Below are 6,803 nucleotides of genomic sequence, written 5' to 3' on the forward strand. Positions count from 1 at the left end.
GAGCTGTGTCTGGTTGTCAGCTAGTCCGGGCAAAGTTATCTAAGGCAGTCCCATCTGGGTCGCCAAAAACTGTTGAGCCCCAGCTCAAGTCTGGGATCGTGCCCGGTATGCAAAAGCCAATAAAGATACCAGGGGTGAAAGTATAAAGAAGATTTATTGCTAGCAATACAAGGTGCAAGCGGAATAATTTCACGTAACAAGCACACAGATTCTTAATTATGAGCATCTTTTATACAGGAGTATTGGACCTTCATAAGCATTCTTGTTTGCTAATTGGTTATAAGGGAGTGACGCAAGGAGTTCTTTACTGAGCATGTCTCTATACCTGTGTTTTAGCTATGTATCTCATTTCCATACATGTATGTTTCATTAGCATACTTTCTCCCCACCTAGGGGTGTGAATCTTAATATTTAAATCAGCTCTTTGCCCTAGTCCTCTGATTCTGCTTTTGTTTTCAAGCCTCCTTTATCTAAGACTGTCTCCTCCTTATCATTGCAGATGGGCATTAGTTACATAACAGAGACTTTTGCTTGGGCTTTGTATAGTGGTTTCTAGGTCGAACCTGACAAAAGTAGCCGCCCCCCACGCAAGGAGAAGAAGCACCTTCCCGAGACGGTGACCTCCCCAAGACACCCAGCTCCAAATGCCCCCAGGGCCTGCCTCTGGCCATCTCCTGTGCCCATCGGGTCTGCAAAGAGCTGCTGCTGCCATCCCCTGAGCCCAGTCTGGCAGGTTTTGCTTCTCAGCCTCTCTCCAGTACCCTGTACCCCTGGATGCCTGCTGCTCCCCTGCCCTCCTGCCCTTTGCAGCACTCTGTAATGCAGTCTTTGCTCAGAAAGCCCCAGCGCTGAACACGGTATCCCTGTGGCTGGGCTCTCTGCCCTCTCCAGAGCTTTGAGTCCAAAACCAACCAGCCAGTGTCCATAGCCCTTTGTAGGGCAGATCTCCCTGCCACCTCCCAGCCCCTTCCCTTGCCAAGGATTCACCATTGTGGAATCAAAAAAATATATGCCTTAAACTTTGATCATTTGAGTTATAAGATGACATAACAGCTTTGTGGAGAATTGCTGAATCTGTACAGTAGAACAGATAAGGGAAAGTGTTTGTTCTTTGTAACTCCTCTGCAACTGCTTCGCTCACCCGGCCTTAAAGATAGCAAAAAGTATGTACAACTCTGATTTGCAGGTACAAGAAGGAGGTTTGTGAACTAACCTCGCCTCCCCCATTAGTTCCCATCCTGATTACAGCAAAGAAATAATAAAATAACATTATAGCCGCTTTTCATGCTAATTTCACTATATGATCACGTGAGTTGTAAGCAACTGTTAAAAAGTATATAAGCCTCCTGATTTTGCTCTTGGGGGGGGACCCCTTCCAAGTGCTTGGAAAATCCCCCTACAGCTATAGTTTCTTTTAAATAAAAGCTTCTGCTGACCTGACCCAAAAGTATGCTGCGTGTGTTTCCACGACAATGCGCACAGATTCTTAATTCTAAGCATCTTTTATACAGGAGTATTGGACCTTCATAAGCATTCTTGTTTGCTAATTGGTTATAAGGGAGTGACGCAAGGAGTTCTTTACTGAGCATGTCTCTATACCTGTGTTTTAGCTATGTATCTCATTTCCATACATGTATGTTTCATTAGCATACTTTCTCCCCACCTAGGGGTGTGATTCTTAATATTTAAATTAGCTCTTTGCCCTAGTCCTCTGATTCTGCTTTTGTTTTCAAGCCTCCTTTATCTAAGACTGTCTCCTCCTTATCATTGCAGATGGGCATTAGTTACATAACAGAGACTTTTGCTTGGGCTTTGTATAGTGGTTTCTAGGTCAAACCTGACATTGGGACTGAAGTTTTGCACCTTTAGTGCACTAAAGATGATGCACCTTAGTGCACCTGCACATGTATTAAGGCACTTTAGCTTTTTACACCTAAATTTGTAGGTATCAAATTTAGGCGCAAATAGCCTAAAATTGCCATTTTTAAGGTGCATTAAGGGTGCACACATGTAGACTTGTGCCCTTAATGCGCCTTAAATCAGCACGTGTAGATGCACCCTGATTGTTCTCCAAGAAGCTTTTAGATTGTCTTTCATAAGGTAGAGAGCATGTAAACAGTCCAAAGGAGTCTGAGAATCTGGAGAACCAGACTCTGGGGAATCTGAGTTAGTCTAAGAGTTGGCAGGTCTAACTTCTAATGCATCATGCCTTATTTCTGAATGTTTGGTCCATCCTCTTGTTTGCAATCATTAATCTTCATGGTTCTCCAGGAACATTTTGAAATTGCGCATTTTGTCCCACTTAGAACTCTCCATAAATCTTTAGTACTTCCTCTTAGCTAGTCGAATCTTCAGATCTCAAATAACAGATTGTTCATGCAAAAGCAATATCCTATCACTGTCCTATTGAGTAAAAAGAATCAAAGGGTTATGTACACATTTGAAAAAAATATATAAATCAATATCTGGGAATGTGGTATAATCCAAGAGGATTTGTACTGTATAATTTCTGGTTTGAAGAAAAAATTTTGAAAATGAAATGTTCATTTTTGAAGCTGAAAACAGGAATATGTTGCAGAAGAGAAAAGGATATAAAATATAACCAAACTCTGCCAGATTTTTTTTTAAATCAGAGTTGAGCCTTACTTAAGCTCAGTTTCCCCATGTTCATTTTCCTTGCATGACAGAGGTAAGCTGACAAGTAGAATTGCTTGCCTCACAGATCACTGATGAGGCTTCAGCAAGACATGTGACATGTGAAAGAGCAAACTCAAAAGAAACATCAACAATAAATGAAAATAACTTTAAAAAGTACTTTTTAAATGGCTGCATGGTATGTAAAACATACAATACTCTATCAATAAGAGTCATCTGAGAGAAATATTTATGCTGCTTCAGAAATAGATACGAAAGGTTTTCAGATAAATTATTATTTGGATGACACTGACAAAATTATCTAGCACTGAGCCATCTTGCCTTTTCTGTGGCGCAGACAAACAAAAAAACTTCCCTTGTTTTCCCTTCCACTCTTTTTTTAATGAGTATATTCTGATAGGAAAACAGCACTCAACCTTTTGAGGTTCACATTTCTGTCTTCCTTGTACTAAAGGGTTTTGTTTATATCTATAGCCACATAATCTTGAAAAAATGTATTCATACAGGGTGAGTCAAGTAGTTCGCTTCTGCATCTTAGATTAGGCAAAATAATTGACAACATAGCTAACTGTATGTTTTTTGTTTCTCAAAGAACTACCATGGCTTAGGCTGCATACATACCCGAATATATACTTAAACATCGCTCAAACAAAAAAGGAGGAGAGGCATTATGTATATGGTTATATTTCTAAAATATATTTACCACTTCCCACTGCCTCAGAAATATTTCAAAGGAACACATCATGTATTCATTCTTTCCATGTAGATTAGTACTATAATCAAGGAGTGACGAATCATAGTTGTTTATTCACTATAATCCCATCATTTTCTCTTGTTCAAATTGGAATATCTCTGCCTTAGGCATTTATGGAGGAATGAGCCACCACATCTTCCAATCAGGCATTTTTAACATCCCGTTTTTACTTATGTTTTGGATTATTTTACCCTTCACTGTTCATCCACAACACTTAATATTTCACTACAGACTTGACAAACTGAGCATGATATATTGCAAACAGATGAGAATTTTTTCAGTAAAGTCAGAAGCCGCAATGTTTTCTGTTAAAAATTAGACAAACATAGTCACCTATCAGCTTCTGAAGAATTATGGGTAGTGTAGTACAACTGGCATTCCAGTGCTAAGTGTTTTAATGAGAACTACCTCTAGAGAGCATTAAAAAAAACTCAGGACAAATATCTGTACAGTCACCTAAATCTGCCCTTCAACTATGTGTGTTCAGTTATGCAGATAAACACATGGTCAAACATTTTTCAAACCCTACCATTTATGTAACCCTTCTGCCAAGGGCTATATGGTGGCAGACAGGGCTGTGTTCAAAAAACATAAACAGCACTGCTCAAACCCTCACCCAGGAACCTCATAAACTTAACTAATATTGTCTGGGGGCTTACGAAAAGCAATAATTTTCCACTTGCAAGCAATGAATCCCAAGGGTTAAACAAAGAGAACTTTTTTAAGATTAAAGAGGTACATAGTAAAACAGTAAGTGGGAAAACCTGAAAAAATAAATCAGCAATAGGGGCCAACCACCAAAGGTGGAAGAGAACCAAATGGGTGGGAGTGAAAATCTAACCCAACAAGATGTGGTGTTCAGAAACCAGAGGTCTTTCTGATGTAGTGAAAATCCCGGGGTGCTCAGGTTTTTTGTAAGGGTAGGTCTGAGTTAGGAAACTAAATGATATTAAGCCACTGGATAAGCAACCTTTGTTTTTGAAGTAAATATTGCCACTTTTGTATAAGAGCGTCAACAGGAAGTTGAGTCACAGCAATGTGTGGGTGCAACCATGTGCATTCCTGTAAGAATGAGAAGGCATCCTTTGGATTTCTGGCTCTGATTCGATTGTTTAATTAAGTAGCACATGGACTGCCCCATGTTCGTGAAGATCTACAACCACTTTCAACAGAACTGTCTAGCATATGTCATTTTTTCTTGTTACATTTTCTTAAATTCATCAAGATATGTATGCAGTCTAGTTTTATTTGTGTTTTTTCCCCATGTTTTTTCGGGAGACCAAAGGATAACTCTACTCCCATTAAATTTTCCATACATGAGAAAAGTGAGCAATGTTCTAATTAAACTACCTGTACATTTATATCTCAATGTGAACGTTGAATGAAAAATATCCCATCTACACCTCTGGAATTTTTAGTCACTCTGCCCTCCACTGTCAATGTCAAGGATGGCTGAGAAAAGATATAGGTCCCCTGCCACCAGCAGGTAATAATCAGGTGCTAGACTATGTTTATTTATTAATTTATTTAGCTTGATTCATGAAAAGAATATAGAAGTGTACATAACCAAGCCTCCGTGGTTTAGAGTGACATAAAGAAAAAAAGTTACCAATGGATGATTTGCTGCAGATGATAACAAAAAGAATTAAACTTAGCAAATGATGAATCTCGGCAACGAATGTCTGCTAACCAATTCTAGAAAGAACTGAGTACAGTACTGTGCTATTTGCACTAAGAGAAAAGGGGAAAGCTATCTCTCTGTAAATATTACATTTAGAAGACAGATTTATTTTTAATTTTGAATGGCAAGTCAAGAAGGTTGTTTAATGCAAATGTTTTCCAAAAAAGGAACATACAATGAGACTCCATATATTATTCATCATTTACTTCCTGTATTTTATCAGGTGTATCTGTTATTGGAATTTTCTTTCTTTCTTTCTTTTTTCTTTTTTTTACCATTGTTTGGTATAAAAAGATGAGGAAAATAAAGGCACTTCCATGGATGAACCCGTCTTATATTACAGAATTTTTGTTTTTGTCATCATTGTGCATCATATTTCTAAAGTTAGAGTTCATTCTGTATCCTTACAACCTTAAATTTTGTTCTATACGTTTTCATACATTATTTGGTGACTAAAGTTCAGAACTTACTTACACAGTAGTTTGAAACCAACAATTTAACACTGACAAGCTGCCGCAAGGAAAAAAATGCCAGTCTATTTCATAAATAACAATTCTCAGTGCACTAACCAGGGCTGCTTATGCTATGTGTTGTTTCAGTCCCTAATGCAATGAGGTTCTGGTCTGTGTCTAGGCTTCTTGCTCATTACAATAATACAAAGATTATCAACATCACTTGCTAGAGATGGATCCTACAGAGGAGGAGATGGCTGTCTGAGCAGGAAAGTTAGGCTGGCTGAAAAAGTTGTCTACCCAGGAATGTGAGATAGAAATGCTGAAAGAAATATCCCTGTCTATCTGTCTTCAGCATAGCAGTTACATCAGAGAATGGATTTCAAGAGGACCACATGGGTGAATTTTTCAACAAGTAGCTTTTGTTCACATGTATGTGTTTATACACACACTTTGAACATTATAATGTGAACTCTAAAGTGATAAATGTATACAAACATAAGACCTGTGATCTGAAGTCTTAAAAGAGTGAAGAGGTCATTGTCAACACCTGTTGGTGAGCAGAGAAGAGCAGCTCACAGGTTCCCAAGAACCCCAGACATACAGAAAATCCCCATAGTCTTCTGCCCATAGCTGCTGCTAAGTAAAAGAAACATCCTAGAGAAGCCAAGCTCATTTGCATGTCTGGTGAGTGAGGGCTGTGTTAGGGTCTTGTTACATGGCAATTGTGGGCTGCTCCTGGAGCTTTTAACCTTTGGATTGTCTGCACATTAACACCTAAAATCAGTTTTAAGCACTCATTATGTGGCTCAAAGTTACACCACTCCAGGGCAGGATTATCTCTGATCCATGCTTCACAGCTAGGCTACTCACTCTAGGCTACATCTTTGTGTAAACACCCTACCTGTCCCCTCCCCTACTGACTTGGATTGGGCCCACTTCTCCTCCCCCCATCCCCTTTCACTACCCACCACCTGCCCCTCCTTCCACTTACTTGTGGCTGTCTATGCTGTCTGTTAAATTGCCTGCCTGCCCACCACCACTGCTGCTCTCTGGGCCAGAAGAGCAGCAGCCCAGCAGCTGCAACAGCCCTGCAGGCAGGTTAATCCTTCCCTGCCAGGTTGCCTGGGACAGACAGCATGGGTGGCCACAAGTAAGTAATACCCCAGGTGTAGGGGGAGGCAGAAGGCAAGGGAGAACCCCAAGGGCCAAGGCCAGGGGTGGGGGGGGGGGGGTTGTGGAGGTAGGGGGGCCCTGGGGG

The sequence above is a fragment of the Alligator sinensis genome, unplaced genomic scaffold, assembly GCF_000455745.1.
Source record: "Alligator sinensis unplaced genomic scaffold, ASM45574v1 scaffold126_1, whole genome shotgun sequence".
NCBI lineage: Eukaryota > Metazoa > Chordata > Crocodylia > Alligatoridae > Alligator > Alligator sinensis.